The sequence below is a fragment of the Nomascus leucogenys genome, chromosome 9 (genome assembly GCF_006542625.1).
Source record: "Nomascus leucogenys isolate Asia chromosome 9, Asia_NLE_v1, whole genome shotgun sequence".
Lineage (NCBI taxonomy): Eukaryota > Metazoa > Chordata > Mammalia > Primates > Hylobatidae > Nomascus > Nomascus leucogenys.
The window spans coordinates 7,335,321-7,351,198 of NC_044389.1; the positions used below are offsets into that span (position 1 = coordinate 7,335,321).

General features: G+C 39.0%; 1 protein-coding gene across 3 annotated transcripts in view; it reads right to left on the reverse strand.

Annotated features, from left to right (window-relative positions):
* FRY (FRY microtubule binding protein) overlaps positions 1-15,878 on the reverse strand; it is a 458,299-nt gene that overhangs the window by 361,909 nt on the left and 80,512 nt on the right. Inside the window, exon 2 of one of the 3 annotated variants that reach the window (XM_030818559.1) lies at positions 986-1,044. The exons of the other annotated variants lie outside the window; for them this stretch is intronic. The gene's annotated coding sequence lies outside the window, so the exon portion shown is untranslated. The remainder of the gene's footprint in view (positions 1-985; positions 1,045-15,878) is intronic. 3 annotated transcript variants of the gene reach the window in all.

Sequence of the window (15,878 nt, forward strand, 5' to 3'; positions counted from 1 at the left end):
ATTATCCTTCAAGAAGTTGTGTATTTTATATTAAATGATGTTATAATATCATGGAAATTTTATTCTTCTTGGTAAGACTTTAATCGTCTTTCCCTCAGATTGTTCAAATAGTCTGTAGAAAGACATTTCCTCACTTTGTAGCCATGCTTTCCTTGTGGATTTTGGTAGCTTTTTTTCTGTAGAGATGGGGGTTGCCTAGGCTGGTCTTGAACTCCTGACCTCAAGTGATCTTCCTGCCTTGGCCTCCTAAAAGGCTGATATTACAGGCATGAGCCACTGTGTCCAGCCCTATTGGCAGCTTTTAAATAGAACTGCTGAATTATTTTGCTTGTTGTGAGATAGCTTCAATTATATTGAGAACAATACAATTTTACAACTGTCACCATTTTTCTCATTGTCACCTTCATAGAAATGGTCTGCCAAGAAGATTTTAGGCCTGTATGGATTTACCAAATTAATTCCAAATCTCAATCTGACCCAGCTATACTGCATATCCTGCAAACATTTCTTATTTTTGAACTCTATTCAGTTTTCAACTGAGATGACCTACTAATCAGTGGGTTTGCCACTAGGAAAAAATAACAGTATAGAATATCAGAATGATGGATATCACCAAGTCAAACAGGTCAATTGATTTCTCCCTCCAAAAGGTCACCAGCCACCTCTTGTTGCCAACACATCTTTGCTCAATATGGGTAACAATGTTTGCAGTATTACCTGTGGTATGATTATGGCTGGGGAAATCTTTTCTTAGATCCTAAAAATACAATGTGGATGTTCAGTATCTCATTGGCTCTCAATAGAAGTGAACACTAATGATAAAGCTTCCCCTGTTACAATTCTCTGCTCCCTTGGCTTCCATGACACTATTATTTCTCATTTGTTTTCCTATGTCTCAGGTCCCTTCTGCTCAGATTCTTCAGGGGCTCCTTAAAAAGTCTGTTTTCCTCCCTCCCTCTCTTTGGCAGGCCCATTTATTGGATACCTGTTATGTGTTTGGCACCATGCTATGTTCAAGATCTCTATTCTTCAGAATCTTTTCATCTAAAAAAGGAGCAGAACAACAATAAACAAATTATTGCAATACAGAATGACTGCTCTGTGCAGAGGTGACACAAAAAAGTGTTTCAGTATTCTCTTCCTGATGGAGAGAGGGGATGGGAAAGGGTTCTCAGAGGAGAAGTAGTAAGTTCACAAGGCAGATGAGTGGACCCTGGGCAAAGGCACTAAGGTGTGACATTAGCACCGAATGTCCACAGAATGACAAACATAGCAATCCTGTGCCAACACAGGACCTTACCTCATGCAGAAGTATGGACACTGGGAAAACAAGATTGGACAATCTGAGAAAATAGAGAGCTGAAGGAAAAACAATCAGTGGTATTATAATATATATTTTAACACCATCATATATCAGACATCTTCCAGATAATAATACAGACTTTGAAAAAATCTGCATTAAAAAATTGGCTGTAACCTTTTAAAACAAGTTGGTAATTCCTAACAAAATTTAAAATTTTCTAGCTCCAGTAAGTAACTCTTCTCCTAAACCATCTTTATTTATTCCAGAAACTGTGATAGAGGGATTTGCTGAAGCAGACTCTTAACGCAGTTTTTAATGTCATGCAGAGTTTATCTTTTTTAAAAAGCTTCAGAACCAGTTTTTACTGGCTTGAAATCTAACTTCATTTACACTTGCATTCTTCCTTGCTCAATTGTGCAAGTCCCAGCAAAATGCCAGTAAATGCCTGGCCTTTTCTCAAATTAAGGTAAGGCGTAAGGGCACATTTTTTTTTTCTAGGCTTGTGTGGCTCTCTTTGGTGAGAGGGTACAAAATAAAGAAATCTCCCTCTGTACACTACCCCTGACACACCCACATGTTCTATGAGAGGAAGTACTGTTAGTTTGTCTTATTCTTCTGTTTAAGGGATTGAACTAAAATTTGCATTCATAAAAGAACTAAAAAATTTTATTTTTTGTGTGTCCAAATACTAGGACAGTGTTTAACTTCAGAAATGCGGTTGCCAGACCCAGGCTGTCACGTGACCAATGTAACTGAGACAGCTGCTGCATCAGTGGCTCCACCATCTTTAGGCATTCTCACCTGTGGTTTCAACTTGCACCTGTGAGCTGATGATGTCTAAGTCCAAGCTCCACCCCCTACTTCTCCACAGTGTCCTAGATATCTATATTTAATTGCATACTGACTATTTCCTGGTGGAAACTCAGCATGTATAAAACTGGTTCCTCCAAATGTGCAGCTCCTGAATTTCTGTATTTTTTATTTTACCAAAATGGCACCACATTTACCCAGTGACCCAAGCCAGAAACCTTGGAATTATTCTGTCCAAATCATGTCATTTTTACCCCTTAAACATCTTTTGATCTGTGTCTTCTTCCTCACCCCTGCTGACACTGACCAGTGGTAGTATTCATTATCTCATTCTTGAGTTATTGCTTCAGACTCCCAACAGGTCTGGCTACTTGGAGGCTTAGTTCCTTAAGCATTCTACCTTTGACATGGCACTTGGCCCTTTATGTCTTAACTAACCACCTCTGGTTAGCCCATTTCCCTCTTAAAAGACACTCAACAGAGTAAGAACAACGAAACTTCCTCAACCTAATAAAAGACATTTACAAAAAGCATGCAGATGATATAATACTTGATGAAAGACTGAATGCTTGCTTTCCTTTTAAGATCAGGAACAAGGCAAGACATCTACTCTTGCTACTTCTATTAACATTGTACTGAAGGCTCTATATGGTGTTATCAGTCAAGAAAAAGAATAAACAGCATCCAATTGGATATAAAACTGTATTTGCAGATGAAATAATCATTTATGTAGAAAATTGATGGAACCTATAAAAAAGTTACAAGAACTAATAAGTGAGTTCAGCAAGGCTGCAGGATATAAGATAAATGCACAAAAATCAATTGTGTTTCTATATTAGCAATGAAAAACAAATTAAAATGTTTTAATGGCATAAAAATATTAAATATTTAGGAATAAATCTGACAAAAGATGTGACAGATTTGTCTATTGAAAACTAAAATAATATTACTAAAAGGAATTACAGAAAATTTAAGTAAATGAGAGATATATTATGTTCATGGGTCAGAAGACTCAGTATTGTTAAGCTATAACAAAACTGATCTGTGGATTCAATGTAATACCAGTCAAAATCTTAGCAAAAATTTTTTTTGGTAGAAAGTTACAAACCGATACAAAAATTCAAATGGAAATGCAAGGGATCAAGAATAGCCAAAATGACACTGAAAAAGAAAAAAGTTGGAGAATTAATACTACTGATTTCTGTGGGCGCAGTGGCTTACGCCTGTAATCCCAGCACTTTGGCAGGCCAAGGCAGGCAGATCACCTGAGGTCAGGAGTTTAAGACCAGCCTTGCCAACATGGCGAAACCTTGTTTCTACTAAAAATACAAAAATTAGCCAGGCAAAGTGGTCCATGCCTGTAATCCCAGCTACTCGGAAGGCTGAGGAAGGGAGAATTGCTTGAACCCAGGAGGTGGGGGTTACAGTGGCCCGAGATCATGCACTCCAGCCTGGACAACAGAAGGAGACTCCATCTTAAAAAAACAAAAGCAAAAACAAAAACAAAAAAACCTACTGATTTCAAGATTTGACATAAAGCTACACTAAAGACAGTGTGGTACTGGCACAAGGATAGACAAAAAGGTCAGTGGAATAGAACAGCGAGTCCGCAAATGGACCCATAAATAAACAGACAACTTATTTTTGACAAAAGTACAAAGGCAATTAAGTAGAGAAAAAATAGTCTTTTTGATAAGTTGTGATAGAACACTTGGACATCCATATGCAAAAAAAAAAATTAACTTTGATCTATACCTCATACCACATGCAGACACTAACTCAAGATGGACCACAGGCCTAAATGTAAACTCTAAAACTATACATTATCTAGAAGAAAATGTAAGAGAAAACCTCTGATCCATGGAAGGCAATTAATAAACTGGACTTTATCAAAATTAAAATCTTCTGCTTTTTGAAAGACACGGTGAAGAGAATGTAAAGATAAGACAGACTGGGAGAAAATATTTGCGAGGCATTTATTTAGTAAAGAGCTTATATCCAGAATATGTGAGGAAATCTCCATGCTCAATAATAAGAACAAACAATGCAATTAAAAGATGGGCAAAATACATGAGCAGATACTTCATAAAAATGAAGAAGGCAAATAAGTACATGAAAATGTGTTTGGCATCATTAGTCATTAAAGAAATGCAAATTAAAACCATGATGACATACCACTACCTACCTATTAGGATGGCTAAAATTAAAAGAGACTGACCAAACCAAATGTGGAGCAACTGGAATTCACATATGCAATGGTAAAACCATTTCAGAAAAAAGTTCGGAAATTTCTGAAAAATCTAAACATACACCTACCATATAATCCATCCATTCTACTCTTAGTACTTACTCAAGAGAAATGAAGGCAAAGACGTGTATATTATGTTCATAACAGTTTTACTTATATAATAGCCAAATACTGGAAACAAAATGTCCATCAACAATTGAATGAATAAACTGGTGTATCTATACAATAGAATACTATTTAGCAATAAAAGGAAGGCTACAGCATGGGTGAGTCTCAAAATAATTAGGCTGAGTGAAAGAAAGCAGACCAGAAAGCTGCATACTGTATGACTCCACCGATGCGAAATTCTAAAAAATGTAAGCTAATCTTCAATGACAGAAAATAGATCGGTGGTTGCCTGGCGATAGTGGTGGAGGGACGGGAGTGGGGGATTACCAAGACACTGGATGAAATGTTGAAGGGGTGGTGATGGATTCATAGGTATATACTTATGTCAAAACTTATCGGTTGGGCATGGTGCCTCACACCTGTAATTCCAGCACTTTCGGAGGCCAAGGCGGGCGGATCACTTGAGGTCAGGAGATCGAGACCAGTCTGGCCAACATGGTAAAACCCCGTCTCCACTAAAAATTCAAAAATTAGCTGGGTGTGGTGGGCACATGCCTGTAATCCCAGCTATTCAGGAGGCTGAGGCAGGAGAATCACCTGAACCCAGGAGATGAAGGTTGCAGTGAGCCGAGGTTGCGCCACTTCACTCCAGCCTGGGCAACAGAGCAAGACTCTGTCTCAAAAACAAAAACAAAAAACAACTTATCAAATTGTATAAATATGTGCAGTTTATTATATGTCAATTATATGTAAATAAAACTTTTTAAAAAGGCAATGCTACACCTTCTCTCAGTGCATTTGACCAAAGATTTGGAAATGGATTCCAGCTAATATAATTTTTTTTTCTTTGAGACAGGGTCTCACTCTGTCACCCAGGCTGGTGTATAGTGGCATGATCAAGGCTCCCTGCAGCCTCGAATTCCTGGGCTCAAGCAATCCTCCTGTCTCAGCCTCCTGAGTAGGTGGCACCATAGGTGTATGCCACCATGCCTGGCTAATTTATTTTTATTTTTTTGTAGAGATGGGGTGGCACTATGGTTGCCCAGGCTGGTCTTCAACTCCTGGTCTCAAGCCATCCTCCCACCTTGGCCTCCCAAAGTGCTGGAATTACAAGCATGAGCTGCTATGCCTGGCTCCAGCTAATAAAATTAATAAATAAAAGTGAAAATAATTCTTCTGATTCTATCACCTGCATCAACAGTGAGTGGAAAATATACATATGCCCAAGAGTTATGTGAGTCTTTCTCACTCTGACAAGGACTTCCTTACCCTGAATTATGTTTAAGTTTTAATTTATATACTGTAAGACTCCAAGAATATCAGAAAGAATGTCTCCTTTGACATTTCTAGGTAACATATTCATTGTTACGGTGAGTTGCCCAGAGAAGGTGCTCAACAAACATTAGAGAAAGAAGGAAAGAGTAAATGAGTGAAGAGCCAAAATGGAGGCTGGGTGGGGGAAGCACTTCTTGACAGAAAGAGTTTCCTCACAAGCTACCAACAAAAATTGTGAAATATTTTAGCCCAAAGAACTTCAAGATCAGGATAAATATTGGTTATCTTAGTTGGTTTAGGTGCTGGCTTACTACACACCAAAGGGCTGGACAAAATGAATAACCTGGAGATTCTTCCCATGCTTTCTGATGCTGCTGATGTTCTTCAGGCTCTTCTATCTGAAGCCTCCAGAAGGAAGTGCAGCAAGAATACCTTAGGTAGCTCTGGAGTTGAATTTCATGTTGCACTGATTGTTGAGGTGATGCCACACATTTAATGAAAAATACTTAAAATGTCCTTGTCATCTCCTACATCAAGCTAGCTCTATTCTGTGCAATTTCAGGTATAGTCAGAGGAAAAACGTTATAACTCATGGCCATTTAAATGCGAACTTGGCTTTGGGGTTGGCGGTTTTCATAACCTCACATATACAGGAGTAAGATAGTTTCTCAGAAACTGGTATTAAGCAAACAAAAAATAGTAATAATACAGATTTAAATATGACAATTAAAAAGCTTGATGTAATGGACAAAGAACACTACACCCAAAAATACTGTTTTTCAAACTTATTTAGAACAACAACGAAGAAAGGGCTATGTATTAGGCCACGAAACAAATCTCAAAATACCAATTTGTTTTATGTTGTCACGCTATGTAAGGCATTCTTTTACCACTACTCAATAAAACTGAAAATCAATATTAAAAATAGCAAAAAATAAAAAGATTATCTCTGAAACTGAATAAATTATTGTGCATTTCCTCTGGCCAGGTCCTATACTAAGCATTTCTCGTGCAGTATTTCATTCACCCTCGTGAGTGTGGTACTAACATTATCTCCATTATACAGTGGAGGAAACACATTGAGAGGCCGAGAAACTACATCAGGTAAACAATTCCCACAATGCCTATTCCTCCATTCACACCAACATCTATAAAATATACATTTCCCCATTTATTCCTTGTTTTCCAACTAATTCCAAGTGCTTCCGTTTTGCTTCTGCCTTCCATTTCCCTGGTTCCTTATCCACAAAGCATCTCACGTGTCCCCATCCTGATTTCTAGGCCATTTTCTATGATGCAGGGAAAACAACAAAATCAAATGAGGGATTTCAAAATCAAATGAGGGATTTCAAAATCAAATGAGGGATTTCAAAATCAAATGAGGGATTTCAAAAGGTGTCCTTCCAAAAAGCAGAATGTCTTTCTACTTTCGAGAGTGAAAAAGGAGTCACCATTTTCTTACCTCTGGCCAGGAATTAAATTCCAATTCAGGATTCCAAATGTGCCTATGTAGTATACAAGATTTCAGAGTCTGGCCTGTTTGCTTGCTGGGGAGTACTAGCCAGCTGCAAAAACACATGGTCAACGCTGGGAACTGCCTTCGACAGTAAGGTGGGCCTTGATATTCCACTTCAATTCTCCCAGGCTCTCCTATCATCTCAGATGAATCTACCCATCCATTTATTTATTTTTTATCGCTCTCTAGATAAAAAATATTTTTTATCTTATTTTATTTATTTTATATCATATTCTAGAAGCTAGCAAAGGCCCAAATATCAAAAACCAAACTTCACAGATGCCCAATCAACACTTTTCTACCCTCATAAAACTAAATATTTGTAATATTAATTTATGATGAACAGCTGAAAAACAGGATCTTAAGAAAGCTTTTAAAGCAGATATATTTTTGGGTTTTTTTTTGCCCAAATATATACTTATCTTACTCATCGTATTAATACTATTAGTAGTTAGGATTCAAAGGGAGGCAGATACTTTCATACCAACCAAATCTTTTAAAAAAATCTAGCTGTTTTTTTTTTAATTCTCCCTTTTAGTTACATAAGAAATACATGGTTGTTGCAGAATATTTGGAAAGCACAAAAAAGTAAATAAAAGGAGTCAGAAAACATATTATAACCTCACCAATCAAGACAACCACTGTCTATATTTTGTCATATTTGCTTTCAGACCATAGGCTTTGTCTTGCCATCACCTGCCACCCAGATTTAACCTCAGTGCCTGTTCTCAGCCAAAGGAATGAATTCATCCATGTGAATGGCATCATGGGGATGGGAGGGGCCGCCCAAGTGAGATAAATGAGTGATGCTGTAGTGTAAGAACATAAACGGTGGTAGACACTCTGAAAACTGGGGTGAACATCTCTCCCCTAAAGGGGCAGTGGCTTCCCAAGACCCAGTGGACTGTGGCTCTGGAGGACTGAAGGCCCCGATTTCTCTCAACCTCTAATTTTTAAGAGAAACTTGTAACCTGGATTTTTATGTTGAAATATCTTGATTTGTAAATGTTGGCTTTAGGTTTTTAAAAACACTATGTAGGCCAAAGAAGCCAAAATTACATACTAGTTGAAGCCTCTGACTTAACCCACTTCCTGGGGCCCCATAGTCAGGCTTTCACAGAACTTCTGAAATGCCTTAAACTAATTCCCCGCACCCCCCAACCCCACCCCGAGATGGAGTCTCACTCTGTCATCCAGGCTGGAGTGCAGTGGCATGATCTCAGCTCACTGCAACCTCCCTCCTGAGTTCAAGCGATTCTCCTGCCTCAGCCTCCCGAGTAGCTGGATTACAGGTGCAAACCACCACACCCGGCTAATTTTTGTATTTTTAGTAAGATGGCGTTTCACCACGTTGGCCAGGCTGGTCTCGAACTCCTGGCCTCGGTTGATCCACCCGCCTAGGCCTCCCAAAGTGCTGGGATTACAGGCATGAGCCACCACTCTCAGCCAACCCATCATATTCAAATAGCAGATTTGTGAACATCCAAGTCTCAGAGGTGTACCCAGATGAGAAACATCTATAAAATTCTGCAAACAATTGTCCTGTCTTGGAGATTGACCATCCAAGTAGACATGCAAGGAAGCATGTCGAAGCCTTCTGAATTTTGCAGCAAAGAGGCAACCCTGTTTACCTTTGTTTGTTTAACCATCATTTTCCAAACTTAGTTGAATATAGAACTTTCTTTCCCCTTTTGTCTACATAATAACTATTGGTATTCTTTAGCTTTAATGTTCTGCGGAACACACTTTGGGAAATTCTACTTTAACACAAAACTGTTTCCCTAACGGCCATGTGAGCCTTGTGGTAGGCCATGAGAGGAGAAACTAGAACAGGCTTTATGATGCGCCTTAAATTCCTGCACATCACTCTCTGTGGGCCCCCTTTCCCTGCACATAGAATAGGTCTTCATGCTATGTAACCAACGCATGTCAACCACTTTTATATGCTAAAGAAGGTGGGATAGTTTCAAATAACTTATATGAGACTCAGGAGTCTGATATATGCTAAATGAATTGTCTTTATAATTGCAATTTATACAGGCAAATAAAGAAATAAATTTTCACTCTTCTGGCATATGCCAACTGTTGGAAGAGGGCAAATGAAGTCAAAATATAGTTTACATTTTTCTACAGGTTGTCCTCAAAGTAGACAGAAAACGACCAAAAGTCAACAATGTTCTCACTAAATCAGTAATTACTGTGTTCTACACAAACCTGTATTTTTCTGGTTGTTGAACAAGTTTCTCCACAAAGGATCAACTATCACACCACCTTGATGAAATGCTATCCTATTAGGGAGGTCAGTTTTTTTCCATCTATGATTGCTTATGGTTTTACTTTGGTCTTTATGAAGATGAAGTTTGACTAGTAATTTGATAAAACTATTTTTGTGGCTTTCCATTTTCCACAATAATTCCTCTAAAATTCTCAAAAGAATACTTCAGCTTAAGCTTTCATGTCTTTGCTTTTGCCGACCTTTATTTTCTACCTAGTAGTTATTGGAAAGGCCAGGTATTTAACTGCGGTTTATCTAAATTCCCTTTTCTAAGTCAAGATATAGTTCTTAAGAAGTTTATGGTAACACGACACTTAAAAGTTCTGTTAAATTTAAGAACTTTGGAAAAACTAGTATGGAATTCTCCATGTAATTCATACTTGAAACAAAAATATAATGTTTACCAACTGTGACAAATGTTTCTTCTTCTGCCATTCCAGGACAGGAATCATAATAAAATTATTTAAATCACTTAATAAGGGAGTTCCATGTATTATCTGGAAGGTAACACACATAAACACACATCACACTATACAGATATACATATGAAGCTTCTTTTCTCTAGAAAATATCTACAATATGCTGGGAGTGGTGGCTCATGCCTGTAATCCCAACACTTTCGGAGGCCAAGATGGGAGAATAGAATAGCTTGAGTCCAGGAGTTTGAGACCAGCCTGGACAACATGGTAAGACCCCGTTTCTACAAATAAAAAATCAGCCAGGCATGGTAGTGCATGCCTGTGGTTCCAGTTACCCAGGAGGCTGAGGTAGGAAGATCCCTTGAGCCCTGGTGGTCGAGGCTGCAGTGAGCTATGATCATGCCACTGTACTCCAGCTTGGGCAACAGAGTAAGACCCTGTCTCACAATAAATACATAAATTGGAAAATCTCTACAATTTCACTTCTACTTTAAAATATCAAAAAGAATTAGTGAATGCCCAGCTCTAAAAAGAAGTAACATACTGTACAGTTTCCTACTTCCTAGGAGGAAGAAAACAGCTGGGCAAACACACTAACAACACTGTTAGAGTTGTGGGGCAGGGGTATATTAAAGTGACTTCATTAGATACCAGAAGATACAAGGGGCGCTGACTTCTTGCGAACATTCTTTCTTTCCTCAGACCAAACAAGTCAGTCATTTGAATCTTTTTTTCATATCCTGTAGCTGTCAAACACTCTTCCTTGACATGAATCCAAAGCTGTAATTTTCTACATGAACCACTCTTTTTTTGGAGGAGGTGTGTGATTTTTGGTTTATGTTTTGTCTACATTCCTTGCAAACGCCCCTTCTGATGCAATGTTTCACAAAATACTTATTATACTGATCCCTAGTGGAGGAGGGGACAGTACACACACACACATAAACACACATACATACACGTGTGTGTATATCTATATCTATGTCTATATCTATATCTATATCTATATATCTATGTCTAAGCAGCTTTGGATTTTTAAACAGGTATTGTTAATTGATGGATAAATTTAATCAACCTCTGGATCTCCATTCACAAGTACTGGCTGTGAGTTCCTCAAATATATATAGTTCTCAAATCTACTTTACTGCCTCAAATTTGGGCTCCTACATCCAACTACCCGACATTTCCATCTGGATACTCAGGATCATCCAAAACTCAACATGACCAGGATTGAAATCATCATGATCTCTAAATTGCTCCCTGTCGTGCATTTTCTCGGCCAAACAAGTTTCTAACTTGGGAAATCCTTCTAAATTCCTCCCTCTCATCACCACTATACACAGTTACTGCTAACTAGGTGCTGCCAATTTTACCACCTAGAATTCAGCACTTCCTCTATTCCTACCACCCTTGTCCTAATGCAGGTCTCCATTAACCTTTGCCTAGATTCTGCAACAGCTTCCTCTTTGCCTAGATCCTGCAACAGCTTCCTCTTTGCCTCTAGTGCTCTGCCTCTCAAATATATCCTAAATTTGGTGCCAAATGGCTCCATCTAAAAGGCAAGTGATGAGTTCATGCTCCAGTTTAAATTGTTTCTAAGGCTCCCTATGGGCTACTGGTACAAATGCAATGTTAGCTCTATTTCCATACCTTGGTATGACTAAGCATTTCCTCTATGACTGCCAGTTTACCTTTTTACAGTCATCTCTTTTCAGCAACTCAATTGCATGCAGTTAATACCCCAAACACTGCGCACCCCCAGTTGTTTCTCAGTCTGTGCCTGAGTTCATGTTGCCACCTCCTCCTGGAATCCTTTGCTAACACTGCTCACTCCTTAATTCCCTTCCCTCGCTTTCTGCACTGCACAATCCCTTCCCAATTTCTCAAGCTCCATTAAGAAATCATTTTGGCTCTCTGCAGCTGAGTCCGTTGCCATTCTGTGCTCCTACCTCACTCTATACAACTATCTGCCACTATTTTATAATTATCTGCTTCCGTATCAGTCTCCCTTGCTGGGATGTAACTCATTTCTTCTTCATCTTTGTATGTGTAGTGCCTGGCATACAATAAATGCTCAGTAAATCTCTGTTAGACTGTGGAACTGCAGCCATATCCTCCTGAGTTGCTGGGGTTGCCTATGCCTTGCCAGGTGCATGTGCATTCTTGCAGAAGGCACCCAGAGCTAAGAGTGAGCTGGATACAAGGAGAATTGTGTCTTCTGACCCCTTGCAAGCTCTAAAAACAATCTGGGACTTTAGAAGTTATATTTTCATGCACTTAACCAAACACAAATACCTAACTAGTTGATATCAGCAGAAGAAAGGAAGTTAGAGAAAGAAAAATAGTAAGAGTTCAGGACCAAATGAAATATTCAGGTAAAAGGCTGATATGGAAAGATAAGGCTGGAATACTTGACCCTAACCTTGTAAGGCTGATTTTCGTGATGCACAAATGGCTTGTGACGCTCAACAACTGCTTTGGTTATCTTTCAAAATGAGAGTGCAAAAACAAAATAATGAAAAACTAATTGTTCTTCTTGTTAATTATACAAAAAAGGGGAAGAAAGGGAAGCAGATTCCAGTACCATTTCATTCAACTGACATTTCGAGAGTCTAGATGATAAAAATAGATTTGGACAATGACAACCGGCCCATTCCAAGGCAAAAGGCAAGACTGAGGAAGGGACAGGATTTAATTACAGCAAGAGGAAGAGGGCAAGCAGGCAGGTGGAATTGTGGGAGCCAAAGCTCTACTGTGTGCCACAGCGAATTGTGCCTCCCTGTGAACCCCATTTCCCTTCTATGAGCGCTTGCCCCTAACACACAACCAGGGCACATGGAAGTACAAGCAGGATATCCACTAAGGCTGGGCAGTTGCTACGATTCCACTCCATTCAATGCAGCAAACATTTACTGGGCTCTTTCATGTATCAGAAATATAACTCCAAGGTTGGGAGGTGGGAATAAAAAACTGGCAGAGTTCCTGAGCTCTAGGAATTTATAATTGAACGAACAAAGGAGAATAATGCTATCTGGCCAGATTAATCGTCTGGCTACCATAAAGAACAGACAGAGAATACCTTGACTAAGAAATGGGTGGGGGATGGAAAGGAAGAGAGATGAAATTCCTATCATATGTATTTGGTGAATAGTTTAAATAGAGAAATGAATATAAGTAAAAAATTAGTGAACATAATTTGTGCCAACAAGTGATTCCTTGTTTGTACTGAATTTCATAAATGTAGCTGACTGTACTGTCTGCTCTCAAGTTCAAAGGGTTATTTATGTGCCATTCTGCGGGCAGGATAAAATGCAATACTTTAGAAGCCAAATTAAGAACATTTACTTAAGATTATGTACTACTTATATAGCTTCTAAAAAGCTACAAAATTTAAAAGCTACAGAAAATTAAAATAAACCTATAAAATGTTCATCAGTTTTCAGGAGGAAGAGAGTGGAAATGAATATACCCAGACTTTGTAAGATAAATTGCTGGGTGCCGATTTGTTTTAGCATCATTTTTGTCTAATTAGTAACAAATCAATTTATGGTATGACTAGAAGGAAGAACTGAAAAGCAGCTGCATTTTAACATGGGAGTCAGCCCTGTGAGGAAGAAACAGCCCAGGGAATCCCTATTGCTGGAATCCCACAATAGGTTAGTCAGATGCCTCAGAGTTGTTTTGAAGATTAAATAAGATAACCTGCAGAAGGTGCAGCTCAAATTGCCTGGGACTTAATACTTGTTAAGTAAAAGCAATTTCTTATTCCCTACCCTTTTACTTTCTAATTGTAAATCAAACTACACAGAATAGCCCTGGAACAAAAAATTCATTATGTATGTTGAGTCAAGGAATGGCTACTTTTTAAAGGTCTTATAGAGTTGTTATTTGATCTCTCAAAGAATGTCTATGTAATACTGTGATAAAAATGAAAATTAATAAAAGATAATAAGCTGCAAAGCATATTTTAATCTTCTGGGAAACAGCTGGCATCACACTGCATGAAAGTAAACAAGGCATTATCTTAAACCTTAAGACATTTACCATCTAGTATTAAATTGCTTTTGTCTGTCAGGCAGAGGAAAGAATATATAACTTGAAATCAGAAGATCTGGGTTTGATTCCAGATTCTGACATTCATTAGCTGTGTAATCTAGGGTAAGTTACTTAACCTCTCTGAGCTTCTTTGTTTTCATCTTTAAAGTAAGAGTGATAACATCAGCCGGGCGCGGTGGCTCACGCCTATAATCCCAGCACTTTGGGAGGCCAAGACGGGCAGATCACGAGGTCAGGAGATTGAGATCATCCTGGCTAACACGGTGAAACGTCATCTCTACTAAAAAAAAATACAAAAAATTAGCCGGGAGTGGTGGCGGGCACCTGTAGTCCCAGCTACTCGGGAGGCTGAGGCAGGAGAATGGCGTGAACCCGGGAGGCGGAGCTTGCAGTGAGCCGAGATCGCGCCACTGCACTCTGGCCTGGGTGAAAGAGCGAGACTCCGTCTCAAAAAAAAAAAAAAAAAAAAAAAAAGAGTTTTAACGTCAACTATACAGGAAGCGGTTAGGGAGGAGTAAACGAAATAATTCTTGTGAAAGTCCCTGGGCACAGTGCTTCACACAGAGCTGGCCCTTAATAATCATTGGTTCACTCTGAATTTTTGTGAGCTGCATGGAATTTTACTGGTAACTCCAGGTGATAAGAGTAAACATTTATTTTCATGCAATGCATAAAAATAGAAGTAAAAACATATCTTGAGCATTATTCCATACAAAATGTAGACAGCCCAGACAAAACAGACACTTAAAAAAGGGGTAAAATTATTCCCACTATAAAACATTCCTCATTGTACAGAAAGATGTTTCACCACAAAGTTCCCTTGGGTTTCAGGCTCTTCCACTGTGTGTCTACGCGTGTGTGTGTGCACGTGCATGCATGCATACATTTGTATGTACATGTGTACACATTCACATCCATCTTTTCATACCTTCTTTATGTAGCAGATCACCAATAAATGGTGTTAAATTAAACTTTTTATTTAACCATCACAACCCTTAGTAAGTAAAAAGGAAGGAAAACCTCATTTTTGAATCCATGTCTACATTACTCCTTTGTTCGCTGCCCGCCCACTTCACCTTTTCACTAATTCAAGCCAGGGCAAGAAAGGAGAAACGCAGGTCACACTCTCGCAGGCAGGCTGGGCTGCACTCACTCCATTTATTCTTCTCCTCTCCCTGCTCCCACTGCTAAGCTTAGTGGCCCTGCTCCAAGAACTCTAATTCAAGGAGGTGGCAATCCTTCTCCTAAGTGGCTCTGGGGTGAAAATGCAATCAGGCTATGATGGAACAATGGCATGTGGGTTGGGGGGGGCGTGGTTCTCACTGGACCCATGAGTGGGAAAAATGAGGTCCTCTCTCCGGGAACTCTGGCTTAGAGCTGGGCAGCTGAAGTAAGGTGCTGCCCCTTTAAGACAGGTGCCCTGAACCCTACCTGAATCAATAGAAGGCTTATTTATTCACCTTGTGTCAACACAAAGTAACCTCTGTTTCAGAGAAAGACAAAAAAATAATAATCTGCTCTAAAAGCACTTAGCTGGTTACTTTATGTCCTAGCCGCTCCAGGAGTTTCCCAGACTATAACGGCATTCCCACTAGAAATGGTCTCCTTTTACTTTATTCTTGTGTCTTTTTTGGTTAAGAAGCCAGCAGGAGTGGTGTAGTGAAAAAGGAGGGCCAGGAAAATTGTCTGGTCTTTACTTTGGTTCTGCAACTAGTTAGCTGTGAAATAAGCCTTTTAACTTGTTTGCATTTTGAATGTGGAAAACAAGAGGTTTGCGTTATATGATTTTGACAATTCCCTCCAGTCCCCAAACCTTTATTCTTCTATGGGACACAACGCAAAATTTTGAAACTAAGATTTCTGTTATT